This window comes from Emydura macquarii, unplaced genomic scaffold, assembly GCF_026122565.2.
Source record: "Emydura macquarii macquarii isolate MOO-44397 ecotype Brisbane River unplaced genomic scaffold, CSIRO-AGI_Emac_v2 contig_2676, whole genome shotgun sequence".
NCBI lineage: Eukaryota > Metazoa > Chordata > Testudines > Chelidae > Emydura > Emydura macquarii.
In genome coordinates, this window is record NW_027132813.1 from 28,809,388 (window position 1) to 28,836,036 (window position 26,649).

General features: G+C 41.4%; 1 long non-coding RNA gene across 5 annotated transcripts in view; it reads right to left on the reverse strand.

Moving 5' to 3' along the window:
• Window positions 1-508: 508 nt before the first annotated feature.
• Window positions 509-26,649, reverse strand: part of LOC137164549 (uncharacterized) — a 201,797-nt gene continuing 175,656 nt past the window's right edge. For 2 of the 5 annotated variants that reach the window (XR_010923098.1, XR_010923097.1), the window contains exons 3-5: window positions 7,330-7,463; window positions 6,042-6,117; window positions 509-2,116 (exon numbers count right to left, since the gene is read on the reverse strand). This is a non-coding gene — a long non-coding RNA (uncharacterized lncRNA). Of the gene's footprint in view, window positions 2,117-6,041; window positions 6,118-7,329; window positions 7,489-13,831; window positions 13,961-18,860; window positions 18,926-26,649 lie in introns of those variants that run through there. The other 3 variants (XR_010923095.1, XR_010923096.1, XR_010923099.1) reach the window with 3 other exon arrangements.

Sequence of the window (26,649 nt, forward strand, 5' to 3'; positions counted from 1 at the left end):
AAATTTTGAAAATAGTTATGAACTGAAAAAATGATTTTTTCCCCTCATTTTGGGTCTACTGAAACATTTGGTTTCAATTTTGACTTTTGTACAGCCTAATTAGCTTAAATTTCAAAATGACTTTTTCATTTTGAACTGGAGAACCAGAATTTTTCATATTGAAAAAAAAACCTTTAGATAATTTCAATAGTTTTTCCCCTAAATGTTTTTTCAAGTTTGGAAATTCCTTGAACCTGATCCGTTTTTTGCAAATAGTTTTGGTTTTGACAAATCAGCATTTTTGACAAAAAAAAAATTAGTAAAAAAATGCAAATCCTGTTCTACTTATAACACTAATGGAGACCTTGAGATTCATGAACAAGTGTTCAGCTTTGAGTTTCAAGGCACTAGAAGATGGTGAAAATGATATGTACATCTTCTCCTGGTCACTTTTGATTTTAAGACCAGGCAGTTCTGTGTATTTGTGAGGCATTATGACATTTTCCTGAACCCAATTAATTCTGGAAAATGTATTTCTCATCTTTTTGATCACACATATGTTTGGTTAGGTAAATTTGTTTGATCCCATGTGCCTTTTAGCTGAATGCAAATTTTCATATTTTACATTATTTTAATGTTTATATTGCCTTTGAAACAGTCATAAGACACTGTACATAACAGGCCAAACCGTCAGCTGGTGCAATCTGGAGCTACCATGATTTCCATCCACTGAGGAGCTGGCCAAAAAGCCGAAACATTGGATGAGCAACAAAAAAACAAACAAAACGAGGGACTGCTAAATCACTTCTGTCTCTATAGCTTGTCCTTAGCGATCTCATGCACCTTTCATTTAAACATCTGTCTTCCTTTAGATACGTGATAAATTTTTCTCCTGTCACATTTGAATATCATTTTCTATGAATAATGTTTTCTATATTTCATCTGCTTCAGCTTCATTAAGGTATGGAAGAGAGAACACTTCTTTCAATATTTATAATGTTGTTAAGTCTACTTAAGGTTTGTACTATCCCCCCCATTTTGGGACATTAAAACTTCTATTCATATTTTATTTTTTAGTCTTTCATGTCCCTGCAAGCTGATTCAAAAATCAGTTAGTCACAGGAGGTAAACCCTCTTTATACTAAGGAAAGAGTGGGAAGGGTTTTTTTGGACAGTTCCTACCTGATGCTAGGATTTAAAGTGCCAACTGATTACCTGATGAGTCCCCACATATAAACAATGTCAACTGTTCTTAAAATCAAAGGTAGTCTGTTTGCACTATACACTGCATATTTCAAGTATGTAACAAATTATGAACATGTTGTTGCTTCCTGCCCTTAGTCTGTATTATTCTGATCTGTATGTAGCTTTCTGGTGAGGAAAGTATTGGAATTCAGTCAATCCAGCCTTAGAAGGCAGTGGCCCATTTACACAGGAATTCTGGATCACAAAATAGTGAGCGCTTTGTTTTAGATTATTCCTCCCTTGAGCTTCTGAAGTTAAGAGGTTAGAATAAACTCCTGTGTCTTTGTTTCTGACAGCATGATTCCAGATGCTGCGAAGTCCATCTGTGGTAAAACACTTAGCCACAGGCAATATGGTCTTGTTGCTTTTTACATTGCTTAGATGCTCCAGAAGAGTGATAATAAGATTAGCTCCAAGAAACTAAACATATGTCTTTGTTGCAACGTTTTATTCACCAGAGAAGTGTTAATTATACAACTAGATCCAGTGGTCTTTAAAAGCTTAAGTGCCAGAGGAAGTTGTATCTTCTCTACGGGCAGCTTCTGCCCTTTGATAAACATACACAGTGCTGCCATTGAAATATATGGCATGAGAAGAATTTGGCCTCTGGTGAGTATATTTTGGGCTGTAAGGGAATATGCTCTTATATTGAAGAATGAGGGTAAGCTAATGTCAGTGTTCCATGTTCCCTCTGCGTAACAGTTACCACATACTGAGTTAGTCTAATGTTGATGAAGCTTTTCCTTTTTTCTTCTGGGAATATAACATAAAATAAGTTTATTACAAATGTATTAGAAAAACCTTGTCGTCAAGCACGTCTCCTTTGTCCAATGCTTTCCAGAGAGACGGATCTCAGAGACACACAGTTGGCTTGATTCTCAGGTCTAGTACCCTAGTGTAATAGAGTAGAAAATCAGTTCCAAAATATAACACAAGGGTCACCTCAGTTACATCCATTATGTGCTAACACCACAGCTTAATAGTACAAGCAAATAAAGTATTTTCTTAGTTTTCATTGTTACTATCAGGAGTGAGAAGGAAACTGGCTGAAAACAGCTATGATTTTTTCAGTTCTGTTTCTGATTACTACAGTGTTACCAACTTTCACAATGTCATTGCAAGTCTCATGATATTTGGTGTTTTCCTTAAAACCCCAGCTCCTGGAGTCAGGTGATTACATGAGAATTTCAGCTTTGAAAAAAGCTAAGGGTTTTAAATCTGTTTTATATGAATTTCAGACCAAGTTTGTCAAAAATGATCACTAAAGTTCATCAGCTTTTCAAGTGATCTAGTGTACATTTTCATGTATTTTTATTGGAGAGATTCATACATCACAGTTGCATAAAACTTGATGGGTTTGCTTTAGTGCCTTGTTTGCAATTTTATTGTTATTTCATTCAGTCTGAGTTTGCAGTATCTTGTGTGTGTCACTGTGTTTCAGGAATTCATTAATACAAAACCGCAAAATAATATTTCCTCCAAATATGTGGTTTCAGTTCAAAACCTTAAATCAACCTGGGTTTCTATGAATCCACCATTTCACTTCAAAAGTAGGTCAATTTTAGTAATCCTTTTAGCAAACTTGGCATCCTGCTAATGACCTCATAAGAGCACTGTCTCTTTCTCTCTCACGACCATTTCCTAGGCCAGTTACAGCCTTCTGAAGAGGTACTCTTCTTCCTCCTCCTCTTCTTTTTTTTTTTTTGGTTACTTATAAGTAAAATTAAGATTCTGTCACTGATGTTTTCAGTAAAAGTCAGGAACAGGTCCCAGGCAATGCACAAAAATTCACAGAAGCTGCAACCTGTCACTAAAAATACTCTGTGGGAGGAGGAAAAACAGAGCTGCTAGAGCTTCCAGTTGTTCGAGCCCTGCTCCTCGGGCTTGGCCTTGGGCTGATCAGCTGCTCAGGCGGCAGCTCCTCCAGCCTTGCCCCAGAAATTACAGAGGTCCCAGAAAGTCACAGAATCTGTGACCTCCATGACCAAATCATATCCTTACTTATAAATCTATTGATAATTAAAAGGTGATCTTTAGCTGCCTGGACACTGTCTTGACTCATCTTCTCCTATTCCTGTCTATCTTGAAAATACATTATCTTACAAATCCTGAAATTATGCCCATGAGTCATTAGTTATAAACTATTTTTTGAAAAAGTAGATTTAAGACATATTATGCAATGTTGAGTGAGAACCTGTTGGTACTTCTCCCCAACAAGGCTGATAGCCACTTCTTCACTTAAATTGCTCCAGCAGTTTTCTCCACCTTGCGAGTCAGAGCTATTGCAGCTATATCGAAGCAATGAAACTGGCTTACTACACAATGTGCTGTAGGTTTTTAGTACCACTCACTTATGTATCAATTTACTAGAAATTAGATGCACTCTGACTACCTGGTGAGAGGCACATGCCTAAAACAGACAGACTTTTGTGATGCTAGAGCCATTGAGATTTGGTAAACTCATGTGATGCTCAGAGGCTCTCTCCTAAAGCTGCATTTGGCAGCAAGGACTTTTAATGACCATGTCATTAAGGAGTTCAGTTTGCAAACTACAAAGTGATGCATAGCTGATTTCTCTACCTCTCCATTTCTTTCCTGTCCACTAAACATGACAAATTTTGGGTACATTTCCGCAAGTCATGCTTCTTAATGATATCACGTCACAGATTTATTAAAAGGCAGATGTCAGCTTCAGACAAACTGGCAGCATGGGAGTAGGATTTCTTAGGACAGCATCTCCATTCAAATGCTGTGGAAGCTCAGCAGAAATGGAGCAGGCAACCCTGAGATTAAAAATGCAGTGCCAAAGAAGGGAGAAAGTAGACAAGACAGTACAGCCTAAGTAGTATAGTGGGATAGGATTGGAGGACTAACAGCATCTGTGTTTAATTAGTCTGCATTTTCATTGCAAAGTAGGTGGGTTGCCACCTTGGACTGAAGGGAAACCCAAGCTCAAAGCCCATACTCTCAGCTGGACTTGTTAACCCGAGCATAAAGCACCCTCAAGCCCAGGCTAGAAGTTTTTTTTGGGTGGTGGAAGAGGGATTAGGGTGACCAACCAGGCTATGCCCTGAGCTAATGCTGTAGTGAAGACATATCCTATGAGGCTACCTGCTTTCAACTTGGGAAAGCTGTTGTCAGCCACATGTTGTATAGCCAGTGGGATCTAATCTATTGAATTTCTAAAAAGCCTATCACCTGGGCGTCTGAGTGAAAGAACAATAATCTAGTTCCCCTGGACTCTATGCAAGGATCGAGACAGGCCATTTTAACTCTTTTGGCACATATTGCCCTCCTATTCTTGCTCATTGCTTGAGGAGCATACTCGGTCTTTCCTTACAGAAATTTTCTTGCTCTCCACGTATTCTTTCAAAATACCATAGCCAATTTGTCTATAGCTCAGTGTCAGCTATTATTTCACTTTAAAAAAAATGAAACAAGCAAGGAAGAAAAAAATTTCAGTAAAAATACCACACACAAATCCCTAAAAAAAGCAAAATGTAATTTTTTAGATTATAATTATAACTTCCTCTGTACAACAGGTTTGCTAGTGGTAATGTCTATCTTCGCTTTGTGTATTTTTTATAAGCCCATTTTACAAGTGGTTCCCATAAGTTTTTCACCTCACCCCCATCCCTTTTGCTTTCTTTCCCTTTTGGGAAAGTAGAAATCGGTGATATCAAAACCTTGAAGTCTTCAGTGTACATAGTTTCATAGAATATGCCATCTGTAACTGAAAAAGGAAGTTGGCCATACATTTAAATCTCTCCTTTATAGGCTGTAGTTTAGTTTGAACTCACAGACACATGATCAGGTTGTGCGGTCCTTATTCAAAATTCCTATTGAAATCCATGTGGGTTTTATCCAAAAAAGAAGAATACCACACACAGTCCATAATATTTATTTCACCAGTGGGAATTTCAGGGAACAGAAGATTTGATTTAGGGCAACATATGTATTTCTAGATTAAGGAACTTGCACTACAGGGAATAAGACTGACATCCACAAAAATTGTCTCAAAGTCAGGAAAAGTGGTTTTATAGAGAGCAGCCCTTTTTAAAATGCTCCCATTTATACTAAAAATACACACTGGAGCTACAATAATGGCTGAGGTGCACAGAAGGTTTCTACAAAGACAGCCATTTCACTGTGTATACCTTATCATGTGGAGTACATTATGCTTTGGTCTAAAGACTTGCCTTTTATCTTCACTGCTTCTCTTACAAGTGAAAGAGTATTATGCTCTTAAGAACCAATGTAAGTTGCCTGGCTACGGAAGTCTTCGCAGAGATATTTGTTAATAAATAATATAATTATGTGTATGGACAAGAGTTTGAGCTTTTATTGTTAATTTAACTTTTGTGTTCGTACAAGAGTCACGGCACTCCTATACCTCCACCACCATTTTTGATGCAGCTTTATATCTAGCGAATAGCACTGGAGTCTGATAGAAATCTATCCATAAATTCCAAATTTACAAATGGAACAGGTGGAGGAGATTTTGTTCATGTCACTCAGTCTTAGATATTCTGCATTTAAATTCAAGGATATATGTTTACAATTGATAATGGATAAGGTACAGAACTGAATTTGCATAAGGGTATGCATAACTAGTAATGTCACCACTTCCTTTTATTTGCTTCAGGCTCACAGCAATTTGCAACTGCACAGCATCTTTTGTTCTTTGATTTTTTTTAAAAATAGGTTTTGATGTAGCCTGGCCAAGAGCAATGCATAATGCGAGCTACTACAGTATGTCAGGGGTGTGATGGGCAGTAGATTATTTTTAAACAATCTGCTCATTAGAGTAAAGGTACCTTTGTTGGAGGCGATTCAGCACTGTGAACTTGCACAATGGTTCTCTTCATCAGTATTCATAGATCTTCTGACTATCTGAAGAAAAGAAAGATAGTCATAGACCTGTCATTCACTCATAAAAAAAGGACAGGGGAAAATAAACTATTTTGGATGTCACTCCTTTAATGCAGACCCCAGGATGAATACTGTTATACTTTTGCTGAAATGCCTTCACTTTTAGGTACCATTCTCCCATAGACTATCAGCAGCATTAGACTTTGAAAACTCATTACTTTGGTCTCATGATGCAAATATTGACTTGCATCTATTCTCTCTATAGGTTAATCCCTTTTGCCATTTTTTAATCCTCATTCACACATCAGGTAGACTTGAATCGTGCTTTGTGTGTGGAAGGATATTAAAACGTATGCCAAGTCAAGATAGTTTGCAGTGTTGTAATAACCATTTTCAATGTAGCCCAGAATGTGAGAGAGAGAAGATGAGTGAGGTAATATCTTTTATTGGACCAACTTCAGTTGGTGAAGGAGACATGACCTGAAGAAGAGCTCTCTGGAGATTGAAAGTTGTCTCTTTCATCATTTTATATTGGTCCAATAAAAGATATTACCTCACCTATCTTGTCTCTCTCAAATCAAGATAGATAAGCCTTGTGACAACTGGAGACCTGTGTCATGTTATCTGTAGTGGTTCCTGACCATGAGTGCCAACCTCAGGGTAGACTGTCAGAAAACAGGCCAAACACCCTAAATCTGGTGGTATAGTCTATAACTAGATTTTACCAACCCAGAAACAAATGTGAACTCCTGGATCGCTGTAATAATCTTACCAAACAGTCACAGATAGTTCCCTTAGGCACTCCAATCTATCTTGCCACTCAGGAAAGCTGGATTTAGTGATAAATGATCACTAACACCCCAAATCACAAAATATTCAGGTTTCTCTCAGTCCCAAGAGACCAGTCAATTACCCCAGATCAATTTGTGCCTTAGATCTTACACCAAAGACAACACTGATAGCGAATCCTATAGTAAACTAAGGATTTGTTAAGTGGGCAAAAGAAATAAGAGAGTTATTTACAAGCTAAAGCAGGCAAAATGCAAGTACAAATGAATTACAATCTATGGTTCCAAAAGGTGACAGATGTACTAATCTGTCCACTGAACATCTTTTAGGGCTAACGTAAGTTAACCCTAGGGATTTCCGCTTTTGTTTCTTAGCTGCAGCCCTTGTGAGAATCTAAACAAGAAAGAAATAACCACTTCTTTTTGTAAACATAGATGCTCTTACCCCAAAGTTTAAACTGATGGGACAACGCTCCTGCATGTAATGTCTTCTTGGGTAGATGGGGCAAGCAACAAAGTTTTTGTCCTACAATGGCCTATTCAGTCCTTCTTGAGGGACAGCGGAGCCACTCTTCCTGCCTAGGTCACAAGTTCAGAGCAGGCACTTTTACAATTATAAAGCAAAACATTCATATTACTTTATAGCATGGGACACAGATATTACAAGTAAGATTAATGCATGGAGCAACTTACAAGCATTTTAGAGTCTAAATACTAAGCACATTCTTACAAATTTAACACCCATCTTGAACAATACTAATATACAAGTGATCTAATCTGGTTTCCAGCTATGAATTTGTCAATGCTTAGCTGATGCCTACTGCCTTGGCAAGAGCTGGCACCTGGTTTACCAGCCTCACAACTTGTTGCCCCAGAACATAAGCATATTTCAAACTGACCACTAGTCTTTGGATAACTATTAACCTCCTCTCTCCCCCCCCAAAAATATAGTGTTAGACTTTGCCTTTATTCTGAATTTCTTAGATTTTTTTCATTTATCAAAAGGCCAATTGCAACATGCACTGTATAAAAACACATAGTACAGGGGTAGCCAAACTTACTGACCCCCCGAGACTGCCCTCCCTGCTGGGAAGAATCCTCTAGCCCCACCACCCTGCCACAGGGCAGAAGCTCCAAGCTCCCTATCCCAGTCTGGTAGGTGGAGATGGGAGGGGGGCCAGCCACACTTTAATTGTAAAAGAGCTGCATGTGGCTCACAAGTCATGGTATGTGCACCCCTGATCTAGTAGCTTATCTGGTCAGCCTTGGATAGCTATGAATTAATGCCACTATAGATAAGTATATGAGGCCATGAAGACAAACATTAACACATTTTGGGAAGAATCCTGCCTTTGCCTCAGATGTGTGAATTATTTAGGTTGGAGTGCAAGCATCACCTATGATTAAAGCTACCTAAGGGTTTCTATTTTAACCTCATTCTGATTTGCTCATACCTTTGTGAAATTTTCAACTGTCAAATCTGGTGTCTGCCTCAAAAGTGATTTGATGTTTTTGGTAAATTTGAGCAAAATTAGTTCAGCTGATATTGAATACATGTTGAAACTAAATCTTGCAACGTTTTTAAAAACAGCTTGAAAGCCAAAACTGCCACAGATGGAAAGCTGAAATCCAGCATTGAAGAGAAGTGCCTTTATTATGTGATTAGCAGAAACTGTTTTGGAAGAGGCTAAGTTATGAGCTGTTGAAAAATCACATTTCATGCATGCACAAAACACCTTTTTAATGGATAACATTTTCTGAATCAGAGTATGCCAAGCTAACTTAGCCGTTTAGTGAACATGTGCATCCCGGGAGATGAGCACTGGATGAAGGAGGGCTAGAGCTGGTCAGGAATTTTTTGACAAAATGCTTTTTGTAGTTGGAAAATGCTTGCAACCTAAACTTTTCACAGTAATATATTGTTTTGACCAAAATTTCATTGGGAAAGTTATCTCAAGTCCAGGATGGGAGGATTTCTGGTCAAAACAGGGAAAGAGAGACCCATTCCAGAATAGCCAGTAATCTGGTGGCTAGGACATTCACTTGGGATATGAGAAACCCATGTTCAAGTTCCTGCTTGGCCTTATTCAGAACAGGGACTTGAACCTAGGTTTCCCATATAAGTTCCCTCACCACCATCACCACCACACACATTTTGTGGAAAACTTCAGAACATCTCTGTTTTGTCCCAGTAGAGAATGGGAACATTTCTGAAGGCATGAAGTTACCCTGCTCTAGGCAGGAGCCCCTAGATTTCATGCCTTATTCAGTGCAAACTCTACAGCTCACACTGAATGCTGAGCCTTGCTTCATTTCAATGTGTATTTGGTGAACTGTATATTGAGGATACAATCCAACACTCCAATGGAAAAGATCCTCCCTTTGCTGTCAATGCAAGGGCAGAGAACTCCTCTGGGGACTGGGCATGAGGATAGCAAACTTCTCCAGCCCCAGGGCCATGGGGGGAGAGCCAGCTCCCTTAGCTGCAGGGGGACAGCAGCAGCTGCTTCCCCACTTTGGAAATCCTATAAACAGTACACACGCATGCACACAGACGCTCCTCCTGCCAGGCACTGTGTGATAATGTGGTGCTGTGGGTTGGTGCAAATGCAGATACACATAAAAGACAGAGTGCGGATCACAGGTTGGATACAAGGTGATTCTTGTGGATGCGGATCCACATTTTTGTCTCCGTACAGGGCTCTCTATGTATTGGAGGCTCAACTCTGTGGCAGTTCCTGACTTGACTGCTTGAAATACTCAGTCTTAAATTCTCTTATCACATTGTTCGGATCCTCAGCTAGTGTAAATCAGTATGGCACCATTGATTGTTTTGTAAAGGGACCGCTCAATGTGCAAGAAACATTCTTTACTTACAGTACTGCAGGCTGGAAACATGCTGTTTCATTCAACAATATAGAAGGGGGGGGGGAACACACACTGGCTAACAAGGAAGTATGGAAAGGGTGAAGCATGGCTCCAACACAATATGCTGAGTAACCAGTTAACCCTTTGATAACCACTTTATTACAGATAGAGTTACACCAGTTTACACCAGCTGAGGATCTGGCCCACTATGGATGTTCCTTGTTGGTGATTTTTGGGGTTGTTTTGGCAATGCTCATATATACTGGAATGAGAGACATCAGTGAAGTTATCGATACTATATTCGCATAGTCACAGAGAAATTATTAAAGTTCTCCTTAGTGAGAAAACGCCTACAGAACATTTTTCGGTTTCCTCTGAACCTTACAAGAAAGATGCTGGATCAAATTCTCTGCTAGTCTGAATGGCTGCAGTTCAGCTGAAGTTAACCGAACAGCACTGATTTACAGCAGCAGAGAATTTGGCTTGTTAAAGGCAAACAACTGCCAGTGGTATGGGTGTGTACCCTAACCCTTTTCCTGACTATGTCAAATAATTAACAAACAGCCACAAAATTAAATAACGGCCCAAAGTTTTGTCTTTGAATCAAAGCCGGGAGTTTAAATCTTGCTTTTTAAGCAAACAAATACAAAAAAGAATTAATGCTGAGGCTGAGCCATAGGAGCTTGTTGTGAAGCCCTTGGGATGAAAGGAGCAGAAATTTTACTAGAGTGGCCCCCAAAGCATCAGACAGAGGAAAGCAGAATCAATACAACATAGTCATGAGAGTCATTTTGACACTGTCTCCCACAGTATTCTTATCAGCAAGTTAAAGAAGTGTGGGTTGGATGAATGGACTATAAAATGGATAGAGAACTGGCTAGAGCATAGGGCTCAACGAGTAGTGATCAATGGCTCCATGTCTAGCTGGCAACCGGTCACAAGCGGAGTTACCCAGGGGTCGGTCCTGGGGCCGGTTTTGTTCAAGATCTTCATTAATGATCTGGAGGTTGGGGTAGATTGCACCCTCAGCAAGTTTGCGGACGACACTAAGCTGGGGGGAGTGGTAGATACCCTGCTAGGTAGAGTGACCTAAACAAACTGGAGGATTGGGTCAAAAGAAATCTAATGAGGTTCAACAAAGAAAAGTGCAGAGTCCTCCACTTAGGAAGGAAGAATCCCATGCACAGCTATAGACTGGGGACCGACGAGCTGGGCAGCAGCTCTGCAGAAAAGGACCTGGGGGTAACAGTGGATAAAAAGCTGGATATGAGTCAGCAGTGTGCCCTGGTTGTAAAGAAGGCTAATAGCATATTGGGCTGCATTAAGAGGGGCAATGCCAGCAGGTCACGGGAAGTGATTATTACCCTCTATTCGGCATTGGTGAGGCCGCATTTAGAATATTGTGTCCAGTTTTGGGCCCCCCACTACAAAAAGGATGTGGAGAAGTTGGAGAGAGTCCAGCGGAGGGCAACAAAAATGATTAGGGGGCTGGAGCACAGAACTTATGAGGAGAGGCTGAGGGAAATGGGCTTATTTAATCTGCAAAAGAGAAGAGTAAGGGGAGATTTGATAGCGGCCTTTAACTACCTGAAAGGTGGTTCCAGGGAGGATGGGGCTAGGCTGTTCTCGGTGGCGGCAGATGACAGAACAAGGAGCAACGGTCTCAAGTTGCAGGGCGGGAGGTCTAGGTTGGACATTAGGAAAACGTTTTTCACTAGGAGGGTGGTGAAGCACTGGAATGGGTTACCTAGGGAGGTGGTGGAATCTCCATCCTTAGAGGTTTTTAAGATGAGGTTTGACAAAGCCCTGGCTGGGATGATATAGCTGAGGTTAGTCCTGCTTTGAGCAGGGGGTTGGACTAGATGACCTCCTGAGGTCCCTTCCAACTCTAATATTCTATGATTCATCCTTTCCCCCTGAAAACCACGTAAATCCTCCATGCAAACGTAATATGGCCAGGATATTGCTATTTAACCTAATAGCACTGGGTAAAAGGATAATGGCACATCATCCGATGCAATAGTTACGCTGCTTGCTCCATGACTCCAATACTGCTGACTTAAATTGACTGGAGCAACTCAAACGAAGAAGTGGCTACTAGCTTTGTAGCTGGGAAGCACCAGTGCTCAAGTACTGTATTTCAGAACAGCACTGGAAAAGGACTTCGTTGGTTTAGGTCAGACTGGAGGGATTGCAGCTAGGGGATGCTCTTCTCTCTCAATTTCACAGAATTTCTGGCTGGAATTAATGCTACTCATTACAGCTTTCCATCCTGCTGCGTTCATTCCTCCCGGGGAAGGATTTTGTGTAACTGTAAGCCATTGGCAGCACGGCTCTTCAGTAACTCTGCTACCATACATAAGGGGCCAGGGAATAGGATGGAAGGGCTATCGCTTCAGAGAACTCCCCAAGAGCTGCAGAGCTGGGGGACAGGATTTTCTGCAGATTCCTTTGAGCTGTGCCATAATGAGGCCATGACTCTCATTTCCCTCCATGGTCTCATCAAGAGGCTGATAGCCATGGGCAGATTTCCACTCATTTCGTCCACAAGAGGGGATGATCAAACCCACTGTATTAAATCTACTAAGCTGTATCTATATAGTCCAAGGGTTTCCAAACTACCCACACCCCTGCAATAATTTGCTCTAGTCTGCAATTAACATACCATATGTTCCGCACCATGATAAATGAAAGATACACAACAAAAGCAAAGGAAACACAGAACGTAAGGTCACCATGAACATTATCTCAAGATATTGGTGATCAAACTAATATTCAATAAATTGGAAACAAGCAGTGTTAAATAATTCCCTGATGTTGCTGTCTCTAACTTTATGGTAAGCTACTCATGAAAATGAATATTTATTATATATTAGCAATTTTCTCCTGTTAAAATGGTCAGATAAGATCAGTTTATTTGGCTCCATTCCTTCACTTCCTGAAAAGCTAGACGTACTCTGTATTCTCCTGAAAATTTGCCACTGTTAACTGCACTTTGATCTGTTTGTGTCTTCGTATTCAGTATTCACATTGCAACACTGTCAGGCTGTTTAAGTAATTCATGTTCAGATTAATGAACACTAACAGAACCAAGGCTTCTGAAGTTACCACACTATATACGAGACCTGCCTTCTGTCCTATTAATAAGATGCTGGAACAGCTATTTTCAAGGTTTTTTCCTTCCCAACCCCTTGAAATGTAAAGAAGAGATTCATACTGTTAGTGTCTTACAGAAGGAAAGTTTCCCTAGCGGTGTCTTAAATTTTGTGACAATGAAACATCTGATATTGATGGTGTAGTTAAGATTGTGGCCATTTTTCAGAGGCTTCGTGACACTAAAATGAGTATTGTATTTACATGCAGGTACAATATAGAGGTTTTTGTCTCCCCACTAAAGTGTATTTAGTGCTCAGGAAAGTTGTATGACAGTCATGGAGTTCATCTATCCACAAAACACTGACAGAAAAAGCAGCAGCAGTGCAAGCGCTCTCCATACTGTCCTGCCAAGTACATAGTTAAACCTCAGGCAAGTTAATATCTCAAATTCCTTTCACCGTAGGCTCTATATACTATAGCACAGTTCAGCTGAAGGGCCTGATTCTCCTATCACATACACTGGTGTAACTCCATTGACTTAATTGTAATAATTCCTGTCAATAAAAGAAGAATTAGGATTAAAATATTCATAGGTATTGATACTAGCAAATTGGTGCATGGAGCACCAGTTATTTTGTTTCTTTTTCCTAGCATTCCTAAGGCATAATCAATAATTTCAGTCTATTTAATCAAAACTAAGCCTAATCTTTAAGTTCTTCTAATGTACACACATCTTAGTCAGAAAATACAGGAGCTCATTTGCAAGAGCTAACATGCAATCCTGGGAAGGAAAACGGAAGCCCTTTGTTCTCTCATCATCTGCTTACAGAACAGGACAATAAATTATCCACATTTAATTTCTTTTATAAAGCTATTGGCTAAGCTTTATATCTGAATGTAACTAAGCTGGTGCTCTGGCTGTCACTGAAGTACAAACATTTCAAAATCATTTTTAAAGGTAATAAAAAAATCCTTGTACTAACCTCTTGTTGATGATGTTGTATTTAATTCTAGTTACAAAAAGTTGTTTTGAATAACTGTGGCCAGATGTCTGTGCAGGTCCACAGAACTTTTAATTTTTGTAAAGATTAGTCCGAGGGTTGAAATGCATGTTTCGTCTTTTGCTCCCACCATGATTTTCTACATGAGGCAGTTGAGGAATTTGAGACTGGTGCCTATGTGCTGGCCTTGAGGTGTTTCAGGCTTAAGAAAAATTAGCCAAACCAGTGTTGCTACTTAGGGCTGTCAACATGTCAATGGGTCTAGAGTTCATAGGAGACATAAGCACAAAACTAATCTAGATACATTTGCAGCTATTATCTTTTGCATTTCAAACTTGTCAGATACATACAATGCAATGATTTCTGCATGCACTCCTTTTAGGCCAAAAAGAATGTATTGTTTCAGTAACAGCCATTCTCACCAGGATACTTCACCTTGTCACATGAGCCCACATTTAAATTATGAAGTTATTTCACAATTCAGAGGTAAGTGCCTAGAGCTAGTTTCTGTGCTTTTGAAAGCTCTGCTGTGATTTTAATGTGGGATAATACCTGTATTATTTACAGAGCATGGTTATAGACAGCTCTGCTCACTACCACCTGCAGACTGTGAAAATTAGAACAAGTACATACTTAATCATTTACCAGGGAAATGGAATTGCTACAAGAAAAGGTCTTCAGATTAAAATGATGCTATGAATAATGTGATAAACACAACTCAACAATAAAGCCAAACGTCAGTGCCCTCTGACCAAACTCTTCCCAAACAATCACCCAAACAAATCCCCCTCATTCATTAGCAGAGACTTCTTTGCATCCTCTGTGCTCTTACAGACAGCTGAGAATATTTAAAGTGCAAATCCAATTTCATTGGGAATGCCACTTTCTCAAGTATAATTTAAATGAATTTTGTTTAGGGTGGTGTGCTCACTTATGGTGGTATTTCTGTATGATGTGATAGGTATGAAAGCGATTGGTAATTATTTTGCTTTGATTTAGTAGAGTGGTTGAACTGGTTAAGTATAATAAATGAGATACACCAACACCAGTTGTGCTCTATTCATCTCTGGCTGTCTAGTAATGTACAGCTGGGGTTCTTCTAACCCTGACTGCAAATGCTTGTAGTGAAGGCCTGTTTTATTCTGTGGCATGTCGTCAGTTACTTCATACAACTGCTGGCTGAAAATAATAGTTCAAAGAGAGAGGGAGCTCAGAACCTAGCTAAAGTTTTTTCTTTGAGGGCTTTTGACATAGATAAGCTTAGGTGTAAGAGCTGAAAGAACTTGTGAAAAACCTGTATGACTGATGTGCAAACTGGGTGAATTAAAAATTTCTCAAAGTTTACCCTGTTTGTGGGCCAAGGTGTTAATTAAAAGCAACAGAAACAGAAGACTAAAACAAACAATTAAAAATAGGACAGTGTGAATATATACTGAGCACTTATTTGCTCCATCCCCCAATTCTCCTTAAGTAACTGAAACATGACACATATCTGACGTGTTCTGTATAGAGATCACTAGTGACATGTAAAGAAGTTGCTGTGCTTATACTGCCAACCACAGTGTGGTTTTTTTTTCAGCTAACCATAATTTTGAGACATTGTCTCCAGCTTCCTTTTTCTTAGCAGATTAATATATGCAATGGGTGCCATTAAAAATGGATCAGGACCACCCTATTGTGATTATGGGATCATGTAGCCCCCATTCTATGAATAGGAAAGCATAGATGTTTTTGGACTAGCTAGGACGCTGGATACTGGTTTTTAATGTTACCCACAAGCTTCCTTGAATTTGTGTGCATTGTTTCTGATTTCTGTGGTCCATTCCTGTTTAAGTTAGGGTCTATGTCCTATGTACAAAACATCTCATTGAGCTGTACACAAGTGTGGAAAACTACCTTTAAGAGGCTTTGGAAATACCTAGTTGGAACTGGTTGTTATGTTATGCAGAGGCTCATGTCATGCAAAACTGATCAATTAGAACTCAGACACTGAATGAAACAACACTCTGTCAGACTCCGTAGCCCAGTAATTATTGAATACCACAATGATCTTCTTAGGATAAGTCAGAACTAATGATTGTAATACTCTGAACATACTGAGTAAAATTCATCCTAGTGTAGAAGAGTGATGCAAGCCCTCCTGCACAAAAAACCTCCTTTGGGTTGGGCATGGGAAATCCTCTACATGCTACAGAGGGTGTTTCTGTACAGGCCTCAAACGGAGAGTGCCATAAGACTGGCCTACTGGGTCAGACAAATGGTTCATCTACCCCAGTATCCTGACTTCCAATAGGGGCCAATGCCAGATGTTTCAAAGGGAACAAACAGAACAGGTCAGTTATCAAGTGATCCATCCCCAGTTGTCCAGTCCCAGCATGTGCCAGTCAGAGGCGTAGGAACACCTACACCATGGGGTTGCATCCTTGATCATCTTGGCTAATAGCCATGAACTTACCTAATTGTTTTTTTTAAACCCACTTATGCTTTTGGCCTTTACAACATCCTCTGGCAAAAAGAGTTCCACTGATTGACTGTGTACTGTATGAAGATGTACTTTCTTATATTAGTTTTAAACCTGCTGCCTATTAATTTCATTGGGTGAGCACTGGTTCTTGTGTTATGTGAAGGGGTAAATAACACTTCCCTATTTACTTTCTCCACATCATTTAATAAACCTCTATCCCCCCTTAGTCAACTCTTTTCCCAGATGAAGAGTCTGAGTCTTTTTAATCTCTCCTTATGGGGAAGCTGTTCCATACCCTTAATCATTTTTGTTGCCCTTCGCTGTACTTTTTCCAATTCTAATATATCTTTTTTGAAATGGGGTGACCAGATTTGTATGCAGTATTTCAAAGTGCAGGTGTACCATGGATTTATATAGTGGCATTATGATATTTACTGTCTGATCTATCCCTTTCCTAATGGTTCTTAACATTCTGTCAACTTTTTTGACTGCTGCTGCACATTGAGTGTGTGTTTTCAGAGAGCTATACACAATAGCTCCAAGATCTTTTTCTTGAATGGTAACAGCTAATTTAGATCCCATCATTTGTATGTGTAGTTGAGATTGTTTTCCAGTATTCATTACTTTGTATTTAATCAACATTGAATTTCGTCTGCCATTTTGTTGCCCAGTCACCCAGTTCTGTGAGATACCTTTGTAACTCTTCTCAGTCTGTTTGGATTTAACTATTTTGAGTAATTTTACCATCTTACTGTTTACTCCTTTTTCTGGATCATTTATGAATATGTTGAATAGTACTGGTCCCTGTACAGATCTGTGGGGGACACCACTATTTATCTCTCCAGTGTGAAAACTGACCATGTATTCCTACCCTTTTCTTCCTACCTTTTAACCAGTTACATATCCAGGAGAGGACCTTCCTTATTATTCCATGACTGCTTACTTTGCTGAAGAGCCTTTGGTGAGGGACTTTGTCAAAGGCTTTCTTAAAGTCCAAGAACAGTATATCCACTGAATATAGCTTGTCCACATGCTTGACGACCTCCTCAAAGAATTCTAGTATAATGCTGAGTCATGATTTTCCTTTACAGAAGTGGTGTTGACTCTTCCCCAACAAATGAGGTTCATCTGTGTGTCTGATAATTCTGTTCTTTACTATATTTCAATCAATTTGCTTGGTACGGAGGTTAGGCTTACTCACCTGTGATCACCAGGATTTTCTCTAGAGCCTTTTTTAGAAATTGGCATACCATTAGCTATCTTCCAGTCATCTGGTACAGAAGGTGATTTAAGTGATAGGTTACATACATCAGACAGGGGCTAAGCTAGGGAAGGAGCAACTAGATTAGCATTTACACAGATCCTGTTACCCAACACCCTGATAGAAATGGAAAGGCAGGGGTTGCTATATTAACCCCTTGTACACTGCGTGCCTGGTAAATCACAACATTCTATCATGCTAGATTTCTCCACCCCCTCTGCCAATCTTGTGCATGCAACACTGGGCAGTAGAAGATGAGAAGTCTCTTAACTGAGAGGTTACAAGTAGATGGTTATCAATTGCCCCATAACATACCAACAGTCACACTTTTCAACATTTTCTTTCAACAAATAGCATCTCATCAGCCTCATCCTGGGTCTGCAATGGTCATGAACTAGATAAATAATCAAGTAAGTATAGTCTTAGTGATATGGGGCATTTGTGCATTATATACCTGTCCAGGTTATGGGGCTAGCTGCACCTCTCCCCCCTTTCTGTTCCCTCTCAGAGCACCTACCTCAGGTCTTGACCATACCTCTCTCAGGGTGGAATCTCACTCTTAGATCATAAACCGGGTACAATGCCCTGCACATATCATCCTGCAGGCCTGACTGAATTTTGGGCACCTGTGTTTCGTTGCTTTGGGAATCTGACCAGTGATATTAGTGACCAACAGCCTTCTTAGAACCAAGCATTAGAGAAAACCACCACCATCCTACACATATATTTGTCTCATGCAAGTTTACAGGACACTACAAGCTATGTTAGACAGGTGTTCTCCTAAATGGCAGGAACAGAACAGAACGGAACAGAACCAAACCTGGTTACATTCTCTTGGCAAAGCCCAGATCCTTTTGAGTGTCTGGGGGTCTCTCAAGCTGGCTCCCTCTGACCCATCCTGTACAAACTGGTTTCCATGCTTCCTAGCAGAGAAGGCTAGAGCATTCAAGGCTACTTGCTCTGGTAGCTTTCTTTACAATCCATAGGTGTAAGCTGTGTGGGTCCTGCACACTCTTTGGCTATGCGGTGATCTGGCTGGGTGGGAGCCGGGGGTGGGGGGTGGGGGGAGGGGCGGTCCCACCCTCTGCCCCAGGCCCCAACCCAGGGACCCTGTGAGGAGTAGCCTCAACTGCCTAGTCCATGAGCCTTCCCTGGGTCACCTGTCCTTGGCCCCACAGCTCGTGGTCCGCTTCCTGGAACATGGGCTGAGGGAATGCTCCTCCCTCAGGCCTCTGGGCCTAGGATCCCTAGCCATGCCCAGACGGGCTCCCCCTTGCCTTCGGTACCTTTGGTTTGTGGTAGCAACAGCATTTGCACCAAGCCACATCTCTCCTTCTAACTCCCTTTCAGCTGCCCCCCATCTGCCTGACCAGGAGGCTTTTAACTGCTAGGGCTAGCTCCCAGATTGGCCTCAGCAGGCCTAATTGGCCTAATTGCTCTGGAGTAGCCCCAGCTGAATCACCCAGGGAACAAGGATTTGTTAATGCTGGGGCTAATATAGATAGATACCCTCTACTACTCTCCTGTAGCCAACAGGTCTGGCCCTGTCACAGCTGTTAAGAAACTAAGAGAAGGTCTCCTCCTTCTTGCCTGCTGCTCTGCAGACAGACCCCCAGGGGAAAAATATGCATCCCCTTATACAGTACACACATACACCATACTAATGACGGATCCATATTCAGCATAAATTATTAAAGAGCACCCCCATATTTTTCACAATACCATTCCAAACAGGTTTATATTACTTAGGTAAAGGAATTTCAGCCCAATGACCTTTGTTAATCATATGAATAATTGTGGAGCTGCAGACTTTGTTGCCTCCATAGGCTGAGCGCATTGCTCCCTACATTCCTCCTACCCCCTTTCCCCCTCATTCCAAACTCCCTGCATGCCACCTTCCCATCTCACTCTTTATCAGAGACTCCCTGCAGCCTTGCCCCCCATCCCCTCCTCCATACCAAGAGCTCTCTGTGTCCCCTATTCCAGGGGTTCTGTGAGCATCCTATTCACTCCTCTGCCATATGCCAGAGGCTCTTGTGCATCTCCATGCTCCCCATTCCCTCCACATATCAGGTTCTGTGTGCCCCCATGCCCTTGTTTCCCCTCACCCAAAAGTCCCCCATGCCCTCCATACAAGTATCCCCCATTCTCCCAACCAGGGTTCTGTGTCCCTCTTTTACCCATTCCCCCCATTGTTCTCCCTCCCTTCCTTCCTTCCTTCCTTTCTCTTTCAGGGTGTCAACATTTCAAACACCACCAGGAGGAAGAGCAGAGCTGAGATGGGGGCGCGGCTATTGTTATGCTGGAAGGTGTTATTGGCTGCCATCAACCAGTACTTCAATCTGTACACAATTACAGGCATAGTTGAAGCTGTCAGCTCTGATAATCAGATGCAAGAGGCTCCATTTATCCCCTATTTCTTCATTCTGGTTTTCCAATTTTCAGTTAACAAGGCTCTGTCCACTCATGCCTAGAACAGTCCCTGAAGTTTTGAAATTGACCAGATGCAACGTTCTAAAGTTAACATGTGACAGTCAACCAGACATACAAACACCATAGAGTGGAGTCTAAGGCCTCGCTTGTGGCCAACTATCAGTATTCACTGCACATTAATCCCGGGATCCATGCCAGATACAGACTCTTAATTGTCCTCAGTTACAGTCCTGTAAGATGGTGAGTGCCCTTAACTCCCACTGAACTCAATTGGCCTAACACCTCAGCATCAGGAACTCTTCCTCTTCTGCAACATTTACGGAGATAGAACTATTTGAATTGTTTTTGAAAAATATGGTATTGCCATTTTGCATCACAAATTTACCCCATGAATAATTTTATTGTAGCATTTACCAGCTCAGTAGTTTGTTGAACACTATCCTATAAACTATTTAATGTATCATGGTAATGTTAGTTGAATAATTTATTACAAACATGGGGTGGGTTTTTTTTGGTTTATTCAGGAGAATTGTGTAATAGCTTGCAATGCAAAAACTGTTTGACTTTTGTTTGTTTTCAAATTTTGAAGAAAGATTCTCCTTGGCCTTCAGAGTAACTAAAATCTGGCAATTTTCAGAACAAAGCTATTTTGTTAGCCAAAGTAATAGGAGAGCCAAAAACAGGGCTTATATATAATAGGGGGCATGCCTACACGCACACATTAAATATTATGCTGAGCACACATCCTCTAAAACCAGGCACCTTTAGGTTATCTCATGTTGGACACCCAAAAATTGTGATGCCCAAAGTCACTTTGGGAAATCTTGCTCACATATACACACAATTGGGCACACATGTACATAATTTATACATATTGCCTGGGGCATGCATTTTTAGTATTTCATATTTTGCCATTGGGTAGCAGCATCAGGTTGGTGATCAGAGGCATCCACAGCAGTTGACCCAGTTTAGAGAGTTAATGCTACAATTGTAAAAGAAAAAAACTGTTCAAGAGAGACCAGATTTTTCTCTCTCCTTGGATCAGGTGGGCTCACTGGGATAGATAATTTTGTTCATCAGGTTTTGACCCCTTGTTTGCTCTGTGCCCAACTGATGTGCACTATAAAAGGGAAAGAAAAGGCTTTAGAGACCCAGGTGAATTTGTGATGATGAATGGGTCACCTGAGTACAGTCAAAACCTGTGACCTCCTGCTGCAGCTTCTACAGATTTTGGGAACTTTTAAAAGTAATAGAGCCAACTAAAGGCCACTTTTAAGTGCATTTTTATTTCATATGAGGAAGTAACACACTGCAAGGGTAGAAATAAATTAGTAGGTAAAAATTAATAGCTTTTTTTATTCTAAAAAGTACGTATATCACCTAAAGCTAGACAAGCTGCTCTGAAAAAAAAAAAAACCCATGATGTTTTGTTTCTGGGTAGCTGGGAATACTAATGCATGAGCTGAAGGCAAATACATTAATCCCCCCAGCTATGCAGAAATAAAATGTAATGTGCAGCATTGCTTTCTTCATTGCTATTCTAATAAGTAGGTTTTCCACTAGCTTCCTCTCAACAATAAAAATAAATTACATTTAAATGTAAAATGAAAAGACAAGAAGGAGCTGGACATTAGCAGTATGAAAGCTAGAGGAGGAAAGCATACAAGGCTTTGCTCTGAGACAGATTAACATTCTTCACAGTCCAAAATACAGATTATTTTTCCTTCTTGTGTTCTAAATGGCCAGCTAGGTGTTTAGAATTCAATGATGCTGAAACGCACTTACCTAAGGATCCATAAATAGGAAGGCCCATACACAGCCAGAATTCAGAGTACAGCTCAGTAGCACTGGAAAATAAATTCATAAGTGCACGGTACAGACAATGGTGGTCTATAAGTGGTGCAACAATAAATTTACTTCAGTACAATTTCACTCTCTGGTGACACTCATGTATACATGCAGCAGGATCCCTTTAATTGGTAATGTGATAAATTAAAAGTTTGCTTAAATGTGACCCACAAATGGAGGGGGGGAAGTTTGGGTTGGAACCCTTTGTGAAGTGTAAAGACAACAATTAAGTTTTGTTTGGGGATAGAGGGAGGTAAGGATTTTATTTTCTCTCCTTTTAGAAAGATCAAGAATGCCAGTTCTGGTCTTTCCTGGATTTGCTGTAGGACTTCAAAGTCTCCAGTGTGAATGCTGAATGTTCTTTCTGCTTAATTGAAGGTCTAAGTGATCTTTAACAAAGACATGTGAGACGCTGGCTGGATTGGGGGGGAGGGGGTGGGCATTTATTATGTTATTTAACATCAATACGTCAGAATCATAATAATTCATGTGAGATATGCATGTCGGGTACCGTTAAAAAGGCTACAAAGTGCTAAGTAAGATGATGATGTTTATGTTCATGTGTTATGTGTGTAATGGAAGTTATGGATATGTTTGATATATCTGTATTTCAAATTATGCTATATCTGGGCAACACCCCAGACAGGATGACTGCAGCACTAGTCTGCTTAATGAGCCATTAAGGAAATTCACAGGTACAATGGGCCCAGGGGGAGAAGCCAGGGATATACCTGATGAGTCACCAGTCACTCATGTGACCCTGGACTCCATCTTATTCCTGTAAATTTCCACAAGCAGCATGGCAAAAGCCAAAGGACATAAAAGGCAGCTGCACCCCATCCATTTGTCTTCAGCCTGTCTTCAGCCTCTCTCTAGATCAACTCATCTACAACTGAACTGAAGCTGTGAAACAAAGGACTAAGACCCATCCAGGTACTGGATGTATACCAGAGGGACTGTACAAGCCTGCAAACTCCACAATTCTATTAGAAACCTGATATATATGAACTTTCAAATCAATTGTGTGTCTGATTGCTTTAATCCTTTAACATTTCTCTTATAGTTTGTTTCTTTCTTTTTGTAATAAACCTTTAGTTTTAGTTACTAAAGGATTGGCTGGCAGTATGGTATTTTGGGTAAGATCCAAACGTATATTGATCTGGTACTGTGGCTGACCCTTTGGGGTCAGGAGAAACCTTTTTGGTAAAGAGCATAGAGTTTTAAATAACTGATCTCTTTACTGGACCTAGTGGCTGATTGGGAGCCAGAGACTAGAATGCAGTAAAGGGGGCTGTGTATATTTTTGTTTTGGCTTCTTGATAACCAGTGTGGGGAATCAGAAGCACTGTTTGTGGCTGGTTGGGAATTCTGACTTCAGTGTCAGCCACCAGTGTTGGGAGAATCTGCTCTCCTTTTACAGCCTGCCCTGACTTTGGCATTTTCAGGTGGCTACCCTAGGCACGGACAGGTCACAACATGTTTCTCCCTACTGTTTCTCAGTATAATAATCTAGTGTAATAATCCTAGCAGTTCACTAAACATCTATACTCTCTCTTTGGAAAAACAGGGTAGATGATACCAGAACTTGTAGTATAACAAAAGTAGGAAGAAGTTCCCAAATTTAAAAATGACCCTTTCATGCCCTCTTTGTACAACAGAAAGAAAGAGAGCAGAAACCCAGTACTTTTTTCCTCCTTCTAGGGCCTTGTCTACACTAGCAATTATGCTGGTAAAACTTTTGTCGCTCAGAGGTGTGAAAAAAATACCCACTCGAGTGACAAATTTTGCTTGCATAAGCACTTGAGTGGACAGCGCTAGGTCAGAAGGAGATGTTCTCCTCCCCGACATAGCTACCGCCCCTCATTGAGGCGGTTTTATTATGTCGGCAGGAAAGCTCTCTCCCATCGACATAACATGGCTACACAAGTGCTCTGACAGCAGCACAGCTGCTCTGGTACAGCTGTGCCACTGTAAGTTTTAAGTGCAGACTGGCTCTAGGTCACCTTAAATTGGGACTACTTCCAAGAAGCCAATTAGATTCTATTTGTTTCAGTGGCTTGATACAATGGAAGAGCAACACACCTCCTCTGTTTAAACCCACTGCTGTCTGTAAGCCTATTCACAATTACAAACAGGTGTGAACTGCTGTTTATTAACAAACTTCCCACTGTGCAGCATTTTGTTCACTCCCTGCTCTATTACGGTTGCTAAACAAGTCAGATTTACCATAATGTGGTGATTAAAAATGGTTGGAACGGTGCTTATGAAGCTGCTACTGAAATACATTCATATTCTCCAATGCTGGAGAAAGATAAATAGGTGCACTGTCATGGGGTTATGTGAGTGCCCCTTAAGAGAAATCAGAGGATCTGTATCCTGAAAAATTCTCAGATATTAACCTTGTCTCTTAGAAAGGTTGGACATGACATTATGAGCAGGAGCGCAGTCCTGGAGAAAGAGCGTGGCACACAGCAGGAGATACTGGGGATTCTGAAGGAACAGACATGTGGAGGCCTCTGGTTGACCTTCAGGAGAAATACTCTGAGGCTCAACTCCCTCTGCAGCCCCTACAGAATGGCATTCCAACAACACCATACTCCCCCTTCACATACATTGCACTGGGCATGGGAGAGGGCAATGCAATATCCCTTCCACTCAACCCTGGGAGAGAGAGCACAGAATCACAGCCACACAGACACTGGTGTGTGACAGGCAAGGCTGCTGTGTTTCTAAAGAGAAGATGAATGTGTTTTCCCCCTCCTGATTGTATTCCCCTGTCTTTCTGAGGTTTAATTCTTTGTCCAATCTTTCAGTTTCTATATCTGTGTTCTATAAAAGTCCACGTCTCGCGCAAACAAAATCATCTTTATTAATTCAAAGCATGGGGAGGGGGAAAGAGGCACTGGGATGTGTGTGGATGATTTCACACAGAGCCAGAGCTGGGGATAGAACCTAAGACACCTGGCTCCCATCCCCTCCATGCTCTAAGCAGTAGCCCACACTCCCCTTACTCATGGCAGCCACTGTTTTGGCCCCTGAGATGGATGAGTTGTTGGGTCACTTCCCAGACCCTGGGAATCAAGTACACCCCACTTTACCAGCAGTGCCGTAGGAGGGGCCAGTGGCTGAATGTAGAGTGGGGTGGACTCCCAGCAGTCGGTTGGGAGGCAGCTCAAGTGGGTGTAGCAGTGGAGGCTGGTAGTGATTTTCAGAGCAAAGCTAAAGGTGTATTTTCAAGGTTACATTACTACACACACAGCAGTCACAGCAAGGTTCAGTCTCTTGGCAGGCACAACACAGAAAAGCAACACACATTACTGTTTTCAAAGCCTCTCTGAGATGCATTACTTCACGCTGAGCTCTTCTTACAGCCCTGGTATCTGGCTGCTGAAAATTAGCAGTCTATCCACCTCCATGCCCCACTCCTGCGGAAACTTCTCTCCCTTTGTTTCACAGATAGCTATATCCATGGGGATATTTTCTTCACTGCGGTCTGACCTAGTGAGCAAATTGTACCAGCCACCCTTCAAATGGCCAAAGGCACATTCAACTGCCATTCTGCACTTGCTGAGTTGAATGCAAATGTTGAATCGCTCCTTGCTGCTGTTCAGGTCAAGTGTCTGGTGTAAGGCCTTATGAGTCCTGGGAATAAGGGGTACGCTGGGTCTCCCAGGTCACTGCTGGCATTTCAACATCACTGATGGTGATTTTTTCAGTCCGGAAAGAAAGTCCCTGTTTGCAGCTTTCTGAACAGGCCTGTGTTGACATGCACCTTCCCAGACCATCCCACGCTGAGGTTGGTAACATGCCCCCAGTGATCCACCAGTGCTTGCAATAGCATAGAAAAGTATTCCTTTCTGTATATGTACTCTATGGCAAGGTGGTGTGGTTCCAAGATAGGGGTATGCGTTCTATCTACCACTCCACCACAGTTAGGGAACCACATCGCGGCAAAACCATCTCCTGCACATTGCCCAGAGGCACAACCTTTCTTAACAGAAGGTGATTAATGGCCCTGCATACTTGGATCACAGCAAACCACAAGGTAGTTTTTCCAACTCCAAATTGATTCCCCATTGAATGGTAGCAGTCTGGCATTGCAAGCTTCCACGCAGAGATCTCCACTCACTCCTCCACTGTCAGAGCAGGTCTCATTTTAGTGTCATTGCGCTGCAGGCCTGGGGAGAGCTCTGCACACACAGTTCTTGAAAAGTGGCCTTGTGCATATGAAAGTTCTGCAGCCACTGCTCGCCATCCCATACCTGTCTAACGATGTGACCCCTCCAGTCAGTGCTTGTTTCTCAGGACCAGAACTGGCGCTCCACCATGTTCAGCTGTTGCATGACTGCCAACAGCACGCAGGGAATTGTTTCATTCCATGGCTTCCAGCAGGGCTACTTGAAGAACATTGCCATGTTCCATGTGGCAGTTCCTCTCGTGGCTCTGGAAATACTGCAGGATAAGGTGTGTGGTGTTTGCAGGGATCATGACAATAGTGCACAGCTGTGCGGGGTCCATGCTTCTCTAGAGATGGTGTACCCGTAGATATGCCGGCCTTTTGAAAAAAGGCATGAAAAATTATGGATTGCTGATGAAAATCAGGGGAGGGAGAAAACTGCTTCATGGGATGTTGACGCCATGTTCCCAGTCACCCTGGCAAGAATGTTTTGGTCACATGAGGCACTGAAAGCCCTTCCCAAAACCCCCTGTGGTGAGTTGCACTGTGGGATAGTGCATCTATGAAAGTGCTAGTGAGGATGCACTCCACCAACACAAGTAGTGTGGTGTGGACAT